At 41.7% G+C, this 21,179-nt stretch overlaps 1 pseudogene; it reads right to left on the minus strand.

The window, feature by feature from the left end:
- Positions 1-4,789: 4,789 nt before the first annotated feature.
- Positions 4,790-5,477, minus strand: LOC149146510 (pyrophosphate-energized vacuolar membrane proton pump 1 pseudogene; annotated as a pseudogene).
- Positions 5,478-21,179: the final 15,702 nt, after the last annotated feature.

The raw sequence follows: 21,179 nt of genomic DNA on the forward strand, positions 1-21,179 counted from the left end.
CATTCATGCAATAATACATAAACAACTAAAAACTATATATCACTTTAACATATAAGCATAAATGGTCAAGAGATAAAAGTACCATCTATGACTAGTCTTACTCATAAGCTTCAAGCGACAATGATTTATCTCTCCTTGCTCTAACATCCACTAAGAGTATAGAAGTGCAACATCAGTAGCAGATATCAAATGCAAACATCAACAAATCTTGATCCATTCATTCACCAAAACCTCCTCTGAGGGTGCAAAAGTGCATGTTCTGAGGACAAGTTTTTGATAAATTTCTGGACCCTTCTCTAAATGCATAAGAAGGGTTTAAATACTACTAACTAAATAACTTAATTACACAGATTTAGGATACAGTTTAAATGACCGCCCTTTTTCTAAGCAAAACTATTTCTAAAAATTAAATCTAATATCTAACTATTTCTGCATTTGCTCCTTAATGTTGCAAGCATTCAGTATTTGGCTGGGAGAGTCGGCTGACTGTCTTCTGCTTTTGGTTGAACTAAGCAAACAGAAATGGTAAGAGTTGGAACCATCTTTTCAGCAACATCGATGATATACTCGAGAGTCATCTTCTGACTTTGTGGAATTACTGCGTATGCCCAGTAATAATCCAAGTTCAACTTGGTTAACCCTTGAATTGCTTCTGCCTTTTTCTCTAGATTTCTATTTCCAGTTTGTTCTTTACCATTGCTTTCCTGCATTTTTCGGGTTTTACAAATGACTGAGCAGTTAGAGGCTTTGCTTTTTGAACAATTTTCTCAACAATGCGCAATTAGCGCTAGGCGCTAATCGCGCATCGAAAACTGCCTCCGTTCTTTGATCCGGGCTTCTCTGATGCGTTTTTCACTTTTAGCGCCTTTTTCTTCACCGGGTATAAGCTTCAAAATTTGTAAAAATAACGCTTTCGTGAGCTCTTGACCTTGAGCGTTAAACTGCTTATTGATATCAGCATCGTTCAATACTCATTCAACCATGGATGTAAATGAAAGATCTGTAATGGATGGCTCAACAACGTTCTGTGAATCTGCAGCTCTATCGTACGTGGGCGTCTTTTCTCTGTCTTTGAACATTGGAGTTTTACCCTTTTTCCTCATAGATTCCTGCAGTTCACAAGTGAGGAAAGAGTAATGATAATAAAAATCGACAAGAAAGCTTTAAACTCTACGGATGTACAAAAACATGTCACCTGACATGAACTAACTCTTCGAACAACACAAAACCATATTTCCTAACAACAGGCATATAATTTATTAATTATCATTAAAACGTGTATCCAGTTTTTGTTTTACGGAAAACTTTTCTTGAATATTGAGCCAAGGAAATTTGCGATGGAATGTTTCTGCAATCTGCATTGCAATATCGTATTTCGTTGTATCGCATTATCACAATTTCATCATGTTGTGCTATCGCAAGTTTGGTTGATCGCACTATCGCAAGATCACGGATTGCAATATCGCAAAATCGCAGATCGCTGTAATCGTTAAATCGTTATGTGTTTTTCATGCAATTTTGTGATATGCGATATCGCATATCGCATATCGGCGATTTTTTTAAGGTTTTCCAATGTGAGCGTTTCTTAATGCATGCGATGCGATGCGATGGAGTTCATGTCGCAATCTCGCAGTTGATCATTTTTACTCATAAGGAAATGTCCTATCATTCTTTGCGCGATGCGATGTTTCTTGAGTAAAATACATGAGCCTTAATTGATTTTTTGAATTTTTTCTAAGGGTCCCCACTTACCTAGTGTTATTGCTAATACTAAATAAGGAGGGGGGTTGTTGGTGGCCACAACAATTGGTGATTCACTTGGAGGAATGATCCAGGTGGACATTTGTGGCCACCTGCCAAGTCCACCTGGACCCCCACCATTGTCTTTCTCAGCATTTTCAGTTTCCTTAATTGTAGCACAACTTACTATTTTTAGCAGTTTTTCGGGTCCTGAACTTCCGGAGCCGTTTTGAGGCCCTAAACTACGTTTTTTGGGGAATCCAGGGGCAATCTTGCCCGTTCCAACAATGATAGTGCTCGGATAGATCTTTCTAACGAGCTATGGTATGCTTCAAACAGAGATCATATGCCAAAGTTACGACCCCGGGAAGTTGGTGTACCAATTTACCCCCAAACGGGGCCCACAGTTTGGCGTTTCATCTCCTAGGGTTAGGTTTTGGAATGTTAAGGGTTTTCCATTGTTTCTCAACAATAAATAGGCCTTCGAGCCTCACTGTAACATAGTTCAGAGGCATGTAGCCACCACATCTCTTCTCAGAGATAAGCTACCATCGCCCTAGCTGGTTTATTTCCATTTCTGGTTGTAAGCATATTTCAGTATTTTCCATTAATGAAATGAAGTATTATTTCCGCTGCATCTTTGTGTATATGGTTATTGGTGAGCTCCAGTATTGTAGCAATAATGCTACAACTCCTGGGGCTTCCTGTCTCTTAATTTTATCAACACGGTAGTTCGTACAAACTTGGAAGCGACGGTGCTGTATGCACAAGTACTAGCTCTTGTCGCAGCTGTCACTTGGTCAGCTGGCACAAGTCCGCTAGGGCTCAAGACAACTTCTATAGGCTCACAGAAGAAGCTTTTTCAACGATGGACGAAGTCTATCTCGAAGGAAATTAATCTATTTTGCAAAAATGAACTGAAAGCCAAAAAGAAACACAAACCCTAGCAAACCCTAGCAAACCCTAATTCTACCAGCTAGTCCTACTGATGCAAAGGAAAGAATGCAAACAACGAAAATAGATGCCATTACTTCTAGGAAGGTAAAATGCATGTGTCTACGTTATCACTATCTGAAGAAAACATCTTTTTGTATTTTTGATTAAGTTGTTGAAATTATCATGCATGTGCTTCTAACTAGTTTTCCACTGTGTAGGGATGGATCAAGGGATGAAATGCTTTGGGAAAGGTTGGGATGGTACAGAGAGGGTCTAAGGGATACCTGACATTCTCTCTGAGAGTTTCACAAAGTTTGGATGACATGCAACCGTGCTTATGAACTTCTACAGGAAGGCTGCAGGGGTTTCTACAGGAAAGTCCTGTAAGTCTTCTACAGGATGTTCTGTAATTCTTCTACAGGATGTTTACGAATTGGATTTTTGAGGATGGATGGTTGAGGGAAGATGCACGGATGGTTATGGAGGTAGGATGGGGGTCTGAAATGATCCAGGAGCTGATGGATGGAGTGGTGAGATGATGTGGAAGGCTGACTTGGCTTGAAGGTAGTTGAGACAACAATGGAGAAGAAGGTAAGGTTACTTGGCAAAAGAGAAGATGGGAGATGAGGGAACAGACTTGGTGATGGAGGAGCTGATCTGAACGAGGCTCAGATGAACAAGGAGGTGATGAAGATGATAGAGATGCCCTGCACAATGCTCATTTAAACGAATCAATGAATTCTTGCAAACAAACCAAGTCCTAGCTAACTTAATCTAATTGTCAATGAAATAAATGAACAGCAGCTTTGTTTGGAAAGAGAACCATGTACTTCACGTGAGAAAGAGCTTTCCAAAAGATATAAATGCATAACAAACTCCTACCAATCGATTCTAAGCATAAAAAGCTACGTTACGCATCAAAACCAACTACCATAACAAAGCAAGATCTAAAGAGCAGATTTTTATTTCAAGAACGCAACAAACACATAAAGATACACAAGGGAGGTATTGGGCACTTGAGATGGGCCCAACCCCAAGAGCTACAGCCTCCCAAGAAAGATTTAGAGCTGGTGCAAAGCTGGATCCATCTTTATTAATCAAGAAATGAAAAGTACATCAAAACTGTCCATAAGGAGAGCTTGAGAATGAGCTGAAAGCAAAGCTAATCCATGGCCTAAAAATCGAACTACAAGCTAGCTAACTAATGGCTAAAACAAAATGACTAACTAGCTACAAAAATGACTACCAACTAGCTACCAAAAATGACCAACCACTAGCTAACCAAAATGAGGCCCCAAGCCTTCTTATTTATACAATTTGAGGACCCAACAGTCCTCCTAAAAGTTAGGGACTTGGCTGCCCAAAACTTGGAGTTAACAGCAGTCCAACTTGACTTGCTTGGCTGCCCTTGTGCTCATTAATTCGGTGGCCCTTGAACTCCGAGCTGATGGTGGAGAATTCGAGGTAAGGGTCCATAAATGAGGGGGACACCTTCCTACAAATCCTCTAGCTTGTTCTCCCACGAATTTGGCTGCCAAGTGCTCATTAAGACCTTCAATTTTGTCTCCAAGTTGACCAACAAGGCTACACAAAGCACCCATTAGACTTGTTGGCATAATGACTAACCAAATTCACTCTATTAACATAAAAATAATCAAAAACATGCAATAAACAAATGAGAATGGTGGACTAAGCCAAATTAGGAGGTTGAATGAGCCCAAATAATTGTACATTTTTGGGGCTCATCATCACCCCCCTACTGAAAGTGTTGCTCATCCTCTGAGCAACCAAATCTCTCCCCTTGTCTTTGATGGCCCTGGTGACGTCCTTGGCTAGCATCTTGGCCGATTTCTCCTTTGGCTTCCCTCTTTTCACTTTCCTGTAGAAACTGTTCTGTCTTCCTGTAGAAACTGTTCTGTCTTCCTGTAGAAACTGTTCTGTCTTCCTGTAGAAACAGTCTGCTAGCTTCAATGAACTGCCCGAGAATAGATATTGCATGCCGAAGCTGGATGGGAATCACTGTTTTTCCATTGGTTAATCCTTGATTCACGTTTCTGTTCCTGACATGACAATACTTTCCGACTGTGGCAGCTTTCTTTGCTTCATAAAATGCTTACTGCAATAGCAAATATAATAACAGATTTGTATCCCACAGCCAACCCAAATATAACATTAGTTGTTGCTTCCAGTCCTGCATGAATCGGCCTTGGACAGGGCTGTAAGCATTACTAGTGCAGTATTCAGTGACAAAACCAATAACAAGGCCAGACCACAAACCAATAGCACCACAGAAGAAAAGCTCCCAGTTCTTTACAACCTTCTGGGCACCAAAATTGAAGATAGTGAAGGATGAAGGCAATGCAACTAGGCTTACAGCAGCAGTGCCAATAGTCATCACTACAATGGAGATAATACGTTGCTTTTTCAATGTAGGCTCAATTTCCTTCACAGCCTTGATCTCAAATATGTTAGTTGCAAACAGAGTTGTGATTAAGCAAGCAATGATACCCATTGAACTAATAAGCAAGGGATAACACATGGCAGTAAGATCATGAGAGTTTTCAAATGATGATATGGATGCAACAACCAGAGCTGCACAGGAAGATTCAGTCATAGGACCCAAATAGATCTGATCCCATACCAGCGATATCTCCAACATTGTCACCAACATTATCAGCAATGACAGTTGGGTTGCGTGGATCGTCTTCAGGAATGTTCCTCTCAACCTTGCCAAAAAGATCAGCACCTACATCTGCTGCTTTGGTGCAAATACCACCACCTACGCTGCCAAACAGAGCCATGGAAGAACCGCCAAGACCAAATTTGAAGATGTTGAAATAAGTTTTGCTAACCATTTCATATATTTTTCTTCAAGATGTTCTGTTAATTTTCGTTTATCTCCATCTTGAGACAAGACAAACAATAGTTCCACAGCGTGAGCTCGCATTTCAGAGTACGTAACTTTGCAAAAAGGGAAGCAATACCTGAATTTGAATACACTTCGAGTGAATCACGATCATTGCAACAATTTTGGAGAGAAATAAAACAATCATCAAATGAGTTGATGATAGAGAACCAATTAACTGATTGTGCACACTTTAGTTGAGGACGTGGAAAGTGCCGATGAACAACAGTTCATGAGTTTCAGCCAAGCCGTCTTCAATTTCTCCGTGATTTGTGATGAGGTGGAAAAAACATGTGCGCTAGATTTTTCAAACTGCAGTGATACATGTCTTCTTCTCTCCGTTAATTAATTGACATCCTGTTCACTGGAGTTCAACTACCATTAACTGTGTTTTTTTTTTAATTTTTCCCGTGAATGGCCGATCATGCTGCGTGATTTTTGCCTTGAGCGCTAGAGAAGACAATTGGTTGAGCCTCGCTAATCCGTGGCTTAATTCCACCATTTCATTCATTCATGCAGTTTCCAAATTAATTTTATGCAATAGAAGAATGGGTTTGTCACATACCTCGAAGTTGAATGGCTGCCGTGAGCTGCTGTGGGCTGTCATTGCTGCATGCATTTGATTTTATGGTTGCATGATGGCTGGGCTGCTAATCCATGGCTGGTTTTCTTGTGCAGGTGTCCTCTGGCCAGATGCATGCAACAAGAATTCATTTCCACGTTCAGATCTGCATCCTGAACCTGCTGCCATTGAATTTTCACAGGACCAGAACTTCTTTTTTCCATTTCTCCCAAATGGAAAACCGGATTGAGATGAAACGTGGTGGGCATGTTCCTACCATCATGATGCATCTCCCATAGCAAATTCGTGATCAATGGATGCATGGATTTCGAGAAAAATGGAAAATGGCTGAAGAATTCAGAGGTCGATTTCTCGGAAACCGTGCATCGGAATTGGCTAAAACTACTTGGGTAGGTTACCATCACTCACATGCATACCCCCATGAAACAGGTTTTGAAACGGATGCACGGTTATGGAGAAAATGCAAAAATGGCTGATGGTGATGGAGGTTGATTTCTTGGAAACCGTGCACCGGAACTGCATGAAACTACTCAGGCATGTTGTCATCGACCTTGTAAAATCCCCCATAAAATGGTTTGTCAAATGGATGCATGGTTCTCAAGTTATGGCAAAAACAAATTCTGCTCTATGTGTTTTTGGCTTCAAGGCTTTTTGCATGTGCTTGCATGGGATGACAAAATGAATTTTGTTTGTGATGCAGGTATGGAGATGATGGAGGATGAGTTGGAAGACTGCAGGGGGACTCTTGAACCTTTGAGGAAGCTACCATGCTTGCAAAACCACTTTTTGAAATGCATGCCTAGTTTCCCACAATTTCTACAGGAAGATCCTGTAGAAGCACAATGAGAGGCACAAGGAGGTGGAAAAAATGATGGATGAAGGCAAGGGATGGACACACAAGTGCTTGTAGGCCTAATCAATAGATTCCCACCATTAGATTCATTTTTGAGATTGAATTTGGCTCGTCCAAAGTGTTCTACAGGATGTTTCCTGTAGAAATATAGAGCATCCTGTAGAAAACACAGTTTTGAGGAAAGAAGCATAATGACATGAAAAGAATGATGGAAAAGGGGTGAGGAGTGGAAACATAGATGAGTGTAGGCCTCATGGACATATTCCAAGCCTTCAGGTCCTCTTTGGAGATCAATTTGGCTTTTTTGTAAGCTTCCTGTAGAAGATACGAAACTTCCTGTAGAAGGCACAAAAACTCCTTTGTCTTTGATTTGAGTGCTCCTCCTATCATGAAACGTCCTTTTTTAACCTGCAATGTCATTGCTGCAAGATGAAATGGAGATTAGCTTCATTTTTCTTTTTCTTTTTTTCTCTTTTTTTGAAAAACAACTAGGGCGCCTCATGGAGGTTTTCACCCTAATTGCCTGCCTTGGGCGCCTCCAAGGGAGGTTTTCACCCAAAGATCTTTTTTCTTTTTTTTTTTTTTTTTTTTTTTTTCAACCCATTGACCGCCTCATAGAGGTTTTCAATCAATGAGCCAACCTAAGGCGCCTCCGAGGAGGTTTTCACCTTAGATTTCTATTTTCCTTTTTTCATTTTTTTTTCTTTTTCTTTTTTCTTTTTTTTTCTTTTTTTCTTTTTTTCTACCCTACCCTACTTGAAAAACAAAATCATTTTCAAGTATAAGAATACTTCCAATGGAGCCATGTGCACATCGAGATTAGAGACAAGATGATGTAAAGGCTCGGAATGCATGCTTTGACAACTATCCAACTTTCAGAGACAAAATGATCTGACTTTGAAAGTACAAAACATAGCTGAGGAGGAAAGTACTGCTGCAACTTAGTGACCTTCTGAAACCATATCTCAATATAGCTTTGATATCCTTGGTTCTTTGGCTGATCTGGATCATTCTTCATGTCACGCTCTATCATGACTTTCTCATCTTCCTCCTTTTTCTGATCTTTCTCTTGGATACATGGAAGATTTGATGGTAACCATGAGGGATCTCCCTCGATCTCTGATTTAGATCTCTTTTCTTCATCAAGTGCAGCCCATGGTTCTTTGATCTCCTCTTTGGAATCTTCTTTTTCCTTTGGTCCTTCAATAGAATCTTTGTTTTGCAACACTCTTCCTGAGCTTTGGTGAACATCATTGAGCTCAAGAGGAGTCATTTGCACATGTTGTGCCTTAGATTTGCAATTGGGTTGAGCTGCTCCATTGCATGGTTTTGGAAATGGTACGGGTAGATGAGTGGAGGTGTGAGTTTGAGATGGAGATGGATGGCATTGTGGTTGGGTAGGCATTTGGGGTTGCCTTGGTGGAGGAGGAGGCGATGGTTGTGGATGAGCAGGTGGTGGAGGAAAATGAGCGGGATGAGAGTTATACTGGGGCCTCCACTCCTGATAAGGTGCATTCCATTGAGGTTGTGGCTGAGCATAAGAGTGAAACGAATGAGCAACTGGTTGGGAATAATATGGATCTATGAAGGAACAAGGAGAATATGACCAAGGAGGAGGTGTAGACCAGGAAGGATGAGCAGGGGGGTCCCAAGAGGGCATGAAAGTGGCTTGATAAGGGTCATAATAGGTCTCGGGTATCCCTTGCAGTTCCTGTTGGTAAGATCTAGGTCCATGTGGCCAACTTTGGTTCATGTAATAGAGTGATTCAGTGGCTCCCTTGGCTCTCTGATATGTAGCTTTGATTCTGGGCAAGGAAGGGCACTGATCTGTAGGATGGTATTCTTCACAGATGAAACACACTTCTAGGGAGTGCATTGGACATTCGTTCCTAGGATGCTTTTTAAGGCACCTAGGACAAAAAATGGCCAAAGCCCTCTTGGCTTCTTCTTGCTTCTTTTGGATCTGCAAGGTATCCAGTTGCATGGCAAGAAATTGCCTCATATCACTCTTGAAATCTTTGATCTGATTTTCAAATTCATCTTTGGACAAGATGTTGCTCCCAACATCTCTACTTGTAGCCATTTGCTTCAGAGGAATGTTTTCTTCTTCTTCTCCCCTATAGGTTCTTCAGATATGTCTTGATGTCCACCCAGGGGCTCTTTCATCACAGCCATCGAAGAAGAACGTTGGCTGTGTGAAGCAGTGGGGGTGTTGTGCAATCATTTTTCTAACTTATCTCTACTCCTACAAGGCATGAAATAGATTGAACTGCAACTAACTATCTTGCGAAATTGAAATGAAAGCAGGAAAGGACTAATCTATTTTGCTCAAATGAAATTGCAAGAATGAAATGCTAGGCTACGCTTGCGAAATTGAAACACTAATCTATGCTTGCAGAATTGAAATGCGGAATTGAAAGGCTATTCTAGGAAAGCAGGAAATGCTAATCTATGAAAGCGGGAAATACTAATCTAGGAAAGCAAGAAAGGCTAATCTACTTTTGCATCAATGAAATTGCATAATGGAAATGAAATAAACTACTTAGAAGAAGGTTGTAGTAGAAAATAGAAGAATAGCAACAATCACCAATACTCTGCCGCTTCTCCGGCAACGACGCCAAAAAGATGATGAGCTCCAGTATTGTAGCAATAATGCTACAACTCCTGGGGCTTCCTGTCTCTTAATTTTATCAACCCGGTAGTTCGTACAAACTTGGAAGCGACGGTGCTATATGCACAAGTACTAGCTCTTGTCGCAGCTGTCACTTGGTCAGCTGGCACAAGTCCGCTAGGGCTCAAGCCAACTTCTATAGGCTCACAGAAGAAGCTTTATCAACGATGGACGAAGGCTATCTCGAAGGAAATTAATCTATTTTGCAAAAATGAACTGAAAGCCAAAAAGAAACACAAACCCTAGCAAACCCTAATTCTACCAGCTAGTCCTACTGATGCAAAGGAAAGAATGCAAACAACGAAAAGAGATGCCATTACTTCTAGGAAGGTAAAATGCATGTGTCTACGTTATCACTATCTGAAGAAAACATCTTTTTGTATTTTTGATTAAGTTGTTGAAATTATCATGCATGTGCTTCTAACTAGTTTTCCACTGTGCAGGGATGGATCAAGGGATGAAATGCTTTGGGAAAGGTTGGGATGGTACAGAGAGGGTCTAAGGGATACCTGACATTCTCTCTGAGAGTTTCACAAAGTTTGGATGACATGCAACCGTGCTTATGAACTTCTACAGGAAGGCTGCAGGGGTTTCTACAGGAAAGTCCTGTAAGTCTTCTACAGGATGTTCTGTAATTCTTCTACAGGATGTTTACGAATTGGATTTTTGAGGATGGATGGTTGAGGGAAGATGCACGGATGGTTATGGAGGTAGGATGGGGGTCTGAAATGATCCAGGAGCTGATGGATGGAGTGGTGAGATGATGTGGAAGGCTGACTTGGCTTGAAGGTAGTTGAGACAACAATGGAGAAGAAGGTAAGGTTACTTGGCAAAAGAGAAGATGGGAGATGAGGGAACAGACTTGGTGATGGAGGAGCTGATCTGAACGAGGCTCAGATGAACAAGGAGGTGATGAAGATGATAGAGATGCCCTGCACAATGCTCATTTAAACGAATCAATGAATTCTTGCAAACAAACCAAGTCCTAGCTAACTTAATCTAATTGTCAATGAAATAAATGAACAACAGCTTTGTTTGGAAAGAGAACCATGTACTTCACGTGAGAAAGAGCTTTCCAAAAGATCTAAATGCATAACAAACTCCTACCAATCGATTCTAAGCATAAAAAGCTACGTTACCCATCAAAACCAACTACCATAACAAAGCAAGATCTAAAGAGCAGATTTTTATTTCAAGAACGCAGCAAACACATAAAGATACACAAGGGAGGTACTGGGCGCTTGATATGGGCCCAACCCCAAGAGCTACAGCCTCCCATGAAAGATTTAGAGCTGGTGCAAAGCTGGATCCATCTTTATTAATCAAGAAATGAAAAGTACATCAAAACTGTCCATAAGGAGAGCTTGAGAATGAGCTGAAAGCAAAGCTAATCCATGGCCTAAAAATCAAACTACAAGCTAGCTAACTAATGGCTAAAACAAAATGACTAACTAGCTACAAAAATGACTACCAACTAGCTACCAAAAATGACCAACCACTAGCTAACCAAAATGAGGCCCCAAGCCTTCTTATTTATACAATTTGAGGACCCAACAGTCCTCCTAAAAGTTAGGGACTTGGCTGCCCAAAACTTGGAGTTAACAGCAGTCCAACTTGACTTGCTTGGCTGCCCTTGTGCTCATTAATTCGGTGGACCTTGAACTCCGAGCTGATGGTGGAGAATTCGAGGTAAGGGTCCATAAATGAGGGGGACACCTTCCTACAAATCCTCTAGCTTGTTCTCCCACGAATTTGGCTGCCAAGTGCTCATTAAGACCTTCAATTTTGTCTCCAAGTTGACCAACAAGGCTACACAAAGCACCCATTAGACTTGTTGGCATAATGACTAACCAAATTCACTCTATTAACATAAAAATAATAAAAAACATGCAATAAACAAATGAGAATGGTGGACTAAGCCAAATTAGGAGGTTGAATGAGCCCAAATAATTGTACATTTTTGGGGCTCATCAGTTATCTCTATAATTTGTTGCGTTCCTGTTTAAATCTGGATCAATGGTATCAGAGCGGTCTGCTTTTTCTCTGTTTTTCTTTGCATGTCCCCAACAAGGTCGGGATATAAGGAGTTAGGGCTTGAACTGGTTGAACCTTTGCAAGACTAGCCTCGCAAATCCCGACGGCCTCCCATGGCGGACGAGAAGAAAGACGAGGTGGCAGGAGATCCCATCAAAATCTTGCTCGAAGAAGCCCTCGAGCGACAACGGAACGCGATGATGGACAGCTTTGCCCAGATCCTTCAGCGGCTACCCAGAAGCAACGCATCGGCTTCCAGCAGCTACTCTGGAAACGCCACACCCTTTAAGGTACAAGTTAATTTTGAAATCCCCATATTCGAGGGTCAGATAGACGCAGATGCCGTAGATAAATGGTTAAATCTGCTAGAGGGTTATTTTTCTGTTCATGAATTTTTGAGTCGGGAAAAGATTGTTTTTGCTCTTCTCAAAGCAGCCCCCCACATCAAGGACTGGTGGGAAACCTACTCCGAGCAGAAGGATGAAAGTACTGGCTCACTATTCTCAGCCGCACCCACCTGGGATTCGTTCCGGGATGCCATCAAGGAGCAGTACTACCCTGTCGGAAGCTATGAGGATGAATACATAAAGTGGACCACGCTGCAGCAGGGAAGGGACCAAGACGTGCCGGAGTTCACCAATCTTTTCCATACCCTTCGCACAAAGTTGGGTATCAAGGACTCGGAGCAACATTTGATACTCAAATACCGTGGCTGCTTGCACAAGTACATCCAGGAAGAAATACAATTCCTAAACATCGCCTCGCTCGGCGCAGCATACCGATATGCCGTCAAGGTCGAGCAGAAGTTTAAACAAAAGAAGCGAGACTTTGGATCTGCGAATCCGAAGCAGGGGAAAGGTGCCCCTAAACCACAGAACAAAGGACAAAGCCAAGGCGGGACAGCCCAAGACAACCAGCCGAAGCCGCAAGCAAAGAACAGCGCCGTGAAGCTGAAAAAGGACACTGGAAAATGGTGTGAGTTCCATAAGAGCTCCACTCACAACACAAGTGAGTGTCGGGCCAAGCAGTCACTGGTGGCTGAGCTAAAGGTTTCAGAATCAGATGCATGTTCCGACTCTGAGTCAGAACCCGATAAGGGGTATGAAAAAGGGAAGCAGATCATTGATGCGGATCCCAGCGCCACTGTTGCTACCGCAAAGATCCAGAAAAATGAACCTGAAGATCCAGAGGAGGAGGAGCGTCTCTTCCACTCTCAGATGTGGGTAAAGGGCTCCCTGATACAGTTCATTGTTGATAGCGGGAGTCAAAAGAACCTCATTTCGGCAGAGGTCGTGAAGCGGTTGGGCTTACCGACCACAGCACATCCACAACCATACACCATTGGGTGGCTTCACCAAGGACGAGATCTTCGCGTGAGCCAGCAGTGTCACCTTCCATACAACATCAAGCCCTTCACGGATGAGGTATTGTGTGACATTGCTCCCCTTGAAGTTTGTGATGTATTACTAGGACAACCATACTCGTGGAAGCGACATGCTGTGTATGAATCAAGGCCCCGTGCTATTATTATTACATTGGGAAATAAGTTGTTCAGGATACCAGAGGTAGCACCACCTGCCGCCCTCTCTTTGATTACTGCAAAACAATGCAGTAAGATCATTTCCAAAACCAGGAAATTTGTTTTCCTGATGATACACCCTCAAGGAAAGAAGAAGACAGTGGCCGCGGCCTCCAAACGGGGTCCCTCTGCACGACAACTACAGATGGACAAGGTTGTGGAGGAGTACGAGGACATCTTCACCTCCCCGGCAGGGGTTCCTCTGCACTGTCAAGTCAAGCACTCCATCGATCTGACCCCAGGTGCGCCGCTACCCAATGGACCAATTTATCGGTGCTCCGTTCTGGAGAACAATGAAATCAAGAGGCAGATTCAGGAGCTCCTGCAGAAAGGTCACATCCGTCTGAGTTCATCGCCCTGTGGGAGCCCGACCGTGTTGGTACAGAAGAAGGATGGGACGTGGAGACTCTGTATTGACTATCGGGCGCTGAACAAGATCACTGTCCATAATAGGTACTCGATCCCGCGGATTGATGACCTCCTAGACCAACTAAAGGGGGCGAAATATTTCAGCAAGATTGATCTGAAGTCAGGATATCACCAGGTACCAATCGAACCCTCCGATGTGTGGAAGACTGCCTTCAAATCCAAGGAGGGCCTCTTCGAATGGCTGGTCATGCCTTTCGGATTGACGAATGCTCCTGCAACCTTTATGAGGCTAATGGATGACATCTTGCGGCCATTCACCAACTCCTTTGTAGTAGTATACTTGGATGACATTCTGATCTTCAGCCAGAGTTGGGAAGAGCACCTCCACCACATCCGACAGGTTCTCCAAACACTGCGGCAACACAAGCTATGTGCCAATTTGGAGAAATGCACTTTTGGCATGACCCAGGTTCAGTATCTGGGATACATCATTGATGAACAGGGGTGCATGTCGATCTGGCCAAGATCCAAGTCATTCGGGATTGGCCCTCTCCAACCACTCTAACAGAGCTCCACAGCTTTCTAGGTCTTGCCAACTTCTATCGCAGGTTTGTGTTGGGGTTTTCTCATATTTCTTGGCCCTTGAGTCAAGTCACCAAGGGCGGGGCGAAAGCAAAATTCTTTTGGTCTGAATCTCAACAGAAGGCATTCAGGGAATTGAAGGATCGCCTCTGCACAGCACCAGTGCTCGCGTTACCATATTTACAACAACCATTTGAGGTCGAGACAGATGCCTCTGACTATGCTATTGGGGAAGTCCTTACTCAACATGGACATCCAGTGGCATATCACAGTGAAACACTTTCAGACACAGTCCGGAAGTACCCCACTTATGATAAAGAGATGTATTCCATTGTACAGGCCTGCCGACAATGGAAGCATTACATTTTGGGGAAGGAAACGATCATCCACACAGACCACCGACCTCTGCAGTTCATACAGACCCAAGGGAAATTGCAGAATGATCGCCATCAGAAGTGGTCTACATACCTACAACAGTTTCACTTGAATATCAAGTATAAAAAGGGCAGCACCAATAATGTTGCAGATTGCCTCAGTCGGCCACCGATCATGGCGCTGACCACCATGCTCAACTCTTGTGGGCACGAGATTGCTGATTTGCCACTTCTCTACAAAAGCGACCCAGAATTCGGCCACACATACCAGACACTCTTGGAAGGTCGGCATGTTGCAGATTTTCACCTCCAGGACGCCCTATTATGCAACCTCGGTCACCTTTGTGTTCCTTCAAGCGAGCGTGCCAAGATGATTTGGGAAGCACACTACAGTCGGGCTGCTGGGCATTTCGGGGTCGAGAAAACAGTGGTAGTACTGCAAAATTATTTCTATTGGCCAAATCTTCGACAGGATGTTGGGAAGTACATCCGATCATGCACTGCCTGTGCCATTGCCAAACCGACCATTGAAGCACGGCCTCTATACCCCGTTGCCTACCCCTAGTCGACCTTGGGAATCCATCTCCATGGATTACATGTCAGGCCTTTCTTCCACCAAGCATGGAAATGACTGTGTTTTTGTGGTCGTCGACAGGTTCTCGAAGATGGCCATTATGATGGCCTGCAAGAAGAATATCACAGCAGAAGCCACTGCTAAACTCTTCTTTGAGCGAGTGTGGCTGCACTTTGGGATCCTACAGTCTATCATCTCAGATCAGGACAGTCGGTTTCTCAGCACATTTTGGTCCAGTCTCTGGTCAATGCTGGACACCAAACTCACGAAGTCCACAGCCTTCCATCCTCAAACTGATGGCCAGACAGAGGTTGTCAACAGGATGATTGTGCACATTCTGCGCATGTATAACTCAAAGCATCCACGCACATGGGACGAGAGCCTCCCCTATGTTCAGCACAGCTACAACCGAGCTCTTCACAGCTCCACTGGCCATAGCCCTTTTCAGGTGGGTTTGGGATTCCAGCCACTATGCCCCATTGATGTGGCCATGCCCCTTGCAGCTACTCACATGAATTAAACTCATGTCCAGTCCAAAACAGATAAGGCCACCAGCTTCATTGAGCGCACCCAACATATTCGCCAGCAGGTCCATGACATTCTTGAGAAATCAAATGTCAAGTACAAGCAGCGACATGATCAACACCGGGTGCCACACAAGTTTCAGGTGGGCGACAAAGTCTGGTTGCATTTGCAAAAGGAATGCCTTACTGGAGCCTATCGGAAATTGAGACCACTCCGATATGGTCCTTACACCATTAAAAAGGCGATGGGAGACAATGCATTTGAGCTCAGCATTCCCCCATTCCTTGGCCTGCACCCAGTGTTCAATGTGGACCGCCTTCGGCCATACTTTCCACCATTGCTAGACACATCCGACATTGCAGAACAGCTCAAACCCACAGAATTAAATCCATATTGCATGGAACAAGCTGCAACTGATCGGATCATGGACACACAGATCAAGAACACTCACCAACAGAATATCCAACTGTATCGAGTTGTCAAAGCAGGCCAACTCCTTCAGCAGGGCAAGTGGCTCACCAGGGAACAAGTTCAGCAAAAGTTTCCTCATCTCATGGAGGAGCTCAACGCAATGGGGACCATTGCTTCCTAAGGGGGGAGGAATGATGCAGGTGGATATTGGTGGCCACCTGCCAAGTCCACCTGGACCCCCACCATTGTCTTTCTCAGCATTTTCAGTTTCCTTAATTGTAGCACAACTTACTATTTTTAGCAGTTTTTCGGGTCCTGAACTTCCGGAGCCGTTTTGAGGCCCTAAACGACGTTTTTTGGGGAATCCAGGGGCAACATGGGTCCATGGAATGGACTGATGTTGCCCGTTCCAACAATGATAGTGCTCGGATAGATCTTTCTAATGAGCTATTGTACGCGTCAAACGGAGATCATATGCCAAAGTTACGACCCCGGGAAGTTGGTGTACCAATTTACCCCCAAACGGAGCCCACAGTTTGGCGTTTCATCTCCTAGGGTTAGGTTTTGGAATGTTAAGGGTTTTCCATTGTTTCTCAACAATAAATAGGCCTTCGAGCCTCACTGTAACACAGTTCAGAGGCATGTATCCACCACATCTCTTCTCAGAGATAAGCTACCATCGCCCTAGCTGGTTTATTTCCATTTCTGGTTGTAAGCATATTTCAGTATTTTCCATTAATGAAATGAAGTATTATTTCCGCTGCATCTTTGTGTATATGGTTATCTCTGTAATTTGTTGCATTCCTGTTTAAATCCGGATCAAGGAACCAGTTATCTCTGTTTTTTCTATTGAATTTCCTAAACTTCCAAAACAGAAATTTTTTTAGAAAATTAAACTTTATTATGGAAAGATAAAGTATATTATGCTCTAACCTGTCAATGATATTTTGTTTCAACCATTTTCCACTTTGATTATTTGCTTCCTCAGGCTAGTCCTTGTATTTACATCAGTCATTACTTGGTCTTATAAAGATAAAACAAAGTCTCCTCTGTAAACTAGTTTTAAATATTCTCATTTGTCGTAGGTAGAGCCTCTGCTGCCAGCAGGCGTTAATAGCCTCGACAAGGTTACCTATTACCCAGCAATGATCCTGTATCCTACTTAAGGCAGCCTACATCTTTCAAAGAAAAATCCATATCCACAATTATTGCTTTGATTTTCTTTTTATTCTTAAAGAACAATGTCTTGGTTTGGTAGCCAAATTATGACACAGTCATTCACTTGATTTATAACTTTTCTGAACAAGCTGGCTCGTGATGAGATCCCTTGTCTTTTGATTGCAACAATCTTGAGTCATTGCCCTGTTGTGGTGTACAGTATTGGCAAAGTCAGCAAGTTATAATATTTGTGATAATGATAAGCCGGCTCGTGATGAGACCTCTTATTCTTCAAGATAAAGTGTATCCTTGGGTTGTTCCTCTGAAAGTTGTGATTTCCTTAGCAGGGAGGAAGTCATTGTTTCCTTAAGATAGCTCTGGACGAAAATAATAGAGTTTTTGGAAACAACTGTTCTACAGAGAATCTTTATTTTGTTATTGATACCTTTCATTGTACTGAGATAAAACAATTTCTTCACTAAAGGTTGTTTTCATCAAACTTTTTGAATTTGAAACTAGTATCATATCTGAGCTAGTGTCTTTAACTGTATCTATCAATAATAAAGATCAGTTTTTCAAAAGATTTGCTATTTACACAAGCGAAAAGTTCAAAATCTGAAAGAGAATTGGTGTCTTTTTCGTAAATGCCTAATGTAACCACTCACAACTGGTTTTATTATGAAAAAGAAAAACAACTACTCTACAAAAAAATAGAAGAATAATCTTCTATGGAAAATATTTCTTGAGAATTTGTCCATTAACAGGCAAAGGATCTCTCTTACCTGCTAAATCCTGTAACACAAACGTTGATGGACCTATGACTTCTACAATTTGAAAAGGACCAAGCCACATTCTTTCAAATTTTGTATGTTTTCCCTTTTCTTCATGAGCTTTGTCCCACTTTAAAACTAAATCTCCCATTTGAAAACCTTTTCTGGTCATTATGTTTGAATCAAAAGAGGATTTTACTAGTGCTTGATGATGAGCATGTGTTTTCCTAGCCTGTTCTCGTTGTTCTTCTAATTTAATTATTTCCATTTGTCTCAGCTGTAAGGAGGAAGTGGGTACTTCATCAATGTATTGAACTAAAGACAAAGAGGGAATTGCTAAGTGAGTCGGAAGAACCACTTCTTTCCCATAAACTAAATTAAAGGGAGAAGTTCCGATAGAAGCTTTTTGCATTATTCAGTCTGCCCATAAAGCATATATCAAAGCCTTGTGCCAATTCTTATGATTTTGGTCAACTATTCTTTTAATAATCCTGATTAGATTTTTATTTGTTGACTCATCTAACCCATTGCCTTGTGGGTAGTAATTGGCCGAATATTTAAGTTTGAATCCTCTTTTAAGTGCGAATTCAGTCATTGCATTTCCAGAAAGTATGATGCATTATCAAACATTAAAGCGGATGGCAATCCAAACCTGGTGATTATAAATTGATCTATGAACTCAATGATATTTTCAGCATTAGCCGTCTTGAGTGGAACTACTTCTACCCACTTAGTAAAATAATCTGTTGCTGTGAGGATGTATCTATGCTGCTTAAAGAATGAGGAACGATCTCACCTATTATTTCCAATCCCCACTAACTGAAAGGTTGGTCAATGTTAACCGGCTGTAGTGGCAAGGATGGCTTCTTTTGTCTTCCAACAGTTGTTTGGCAGACTTGACATTTCCTAACGTAACTGTGCGAATCTTTAAACAGCGTGGGCCAGTAATATCCTGCGTGCAAGATTTTATGTGCAGTAGCATTTCCAGCATAGTGTCCGCCTGCCGGCCCATTGTGGAGTTCCTGCAAAACTTTTTCAGCTTCAGATTTCTCAAGACACCTAAGAAGAACAGAATCATAATTTACCCTAAAAAGAATATCATTTATGAGCTGATATTGTTTGGCTTTCAACCTTAGAGCTCTTTTCTTAGTATGATCGAGGTGTGAAGGAGCATACCCATTCTTAAGATAATAAATGATATCAGCGTATAATGACTCTACATCATTTAGGCTTACCTCGCACATTTGTACCTCTTCAGATGGAATTTCAGAAATTTGTGATGCTCCAGCCAGCATTTTGTAGAAGCCTTGACCTCTCACAATGTTTGCTGGTTTAATCTCAATGTCATATTCCTGTAAGGTAGTAACCTAATTGGCCCTTTTCTCACCCACATCCTTCTATACTAGAAGATTCCTTACCGCTGGAAACGGTACTATAATCTTAGTATGGGTTTTGACTAAGAAAGGTCTGAATTATTTGACCGCTTTGAAAACAACATAAGCCTGTTTCTCCACGTCTGAATAATTTAATTCAGGACCCTGTAAATTTGAACTGAAAAACACAATTGGGGCTTCCGCTTTTTCTTGATTTGCTTGAGTTAATATCGCAGCATATGACTTATCTGAGGTGAATGTGTATAAAATAAAAGGCTCTGAAAAATTTGGAGTTGCTAATGATGGAACATTAATAATAGCTTGTTGGATCAGGCTGAATGCTTCATGTTCATCTTGGCCCCATTTAAAATTTGAATTCTTTTTAATCATGGTTTGCAAAGGAGATACGATTCATGAAAAATCTGGAATGAATCTCTTTACAAAGTTGATCTGACCAAGGAAGGATTGCATGGCTTTTTTGTTATGAGGTAAGGATATTTCAGAAATTTCTTTGATTTTGTTGGGATCAATGTGGATACCAGATTTTGACACTATGAATCCTAGAAGTTTCCCTTCACTTAGTGCGAAAAAATATTTCTTTGGGTTAAGTGAAATTCCATACCTTAAACACCGTTGAAAGATTTGTTTCAAGTCTTTAAGATGGTTGCTTCATTTCTTCGAATACACTATTATATCATCCAAATAAATTACTACAAATTTATTGACTAAACCTTTGAATGCGATGTCCATGGTTCTCGGAAATGTGGCACCAGCATTAATCAAACCAAATGGCATCTTTCGATGTGTGTATGTGCACCATTTAGTTCTGAATGTGGTTTTCAATTGATCATCAGGATGTACCAGCACTTGATTGTATCCTGAAAATCCATCCAAGAAAGACATTAATTCTGAGCCCGCCACTGCCTGCAATATCTGTTCCATAGGTGGTAAAGGAAAATTATCTTTTTGACAGGCCTTGTTAAGATTTCGAAAGTCAATGCAGATCCTAATATCTCTGTTTTTCTTTCTAACAGGTACCATATTAGAGACCCATTTAGAATGTCTGACGAGAAAGATTATTCTGGCTTTCAATAACTTATTAAGCTCAGTTTTTATCTCGTTTTCTAAATTGGGGTGGATCTTTCTCAGATTTTGTTGGACAAGGTTTTCATTATCGATCATGGGAATAGTATGTTGGATGATGGAAGTATCGTATGCTTTTAGCTCATCATAATTCCAGGCAAAAACATTTTTATATTGTCTCAAAAGACGAATATACGCTAGTTTTTCTTCAGGGGTTAGGCCGAGGCCTAGATTAATGTTTTGTGGTTTAGCATCGGTTCCTATGTTTACTAATTCATAGTTCAAGGTTGAACTTTGGAGTTTTGAATTGGTAGACCTCTCAAACTGATCTTTCAAATCGTACAAGTCTTCTAACTTGACCACCGACTTAGGTATAGCATTGTTAGTGCTATCTTGTTGTAGTTGTCAATCATGTTGGTCTTCGTCAATTATTTGATTGGAGTAGGATCCTTCAGATGTGAGGAAATTTACAATATCAGGATCGTCATTGAATACTCTCCAATTTGTGATGTTATCAGGAATGGATGGTCTAAAGATTAATTCTATTGAGAATCTATCTAGACTAAAATCTTTGAAAGGAATAAGCTTAGAAGCTACGTTAGCCAAAAGGTCTGCACTTGCGTTTTGGAGTCTGGGGATTGAAGAAATATTAAACGCTG

The sequence above is a fragment of the Pinus tabuliformis genome, chromosome X (genome assembly GCF_031772625.1).
Source record: "Pinus tabuliformis cultivar Carrire ecotype Pingquan chromosome X, CPIR1, whole genome shotgun sequence".
Lineage (NCBI taxonomy): Eukaryota > Viridiplantae > Streptophyta > Pinopsida > Pinales > Pinaceae > Pinus > Pinus tabuliformis.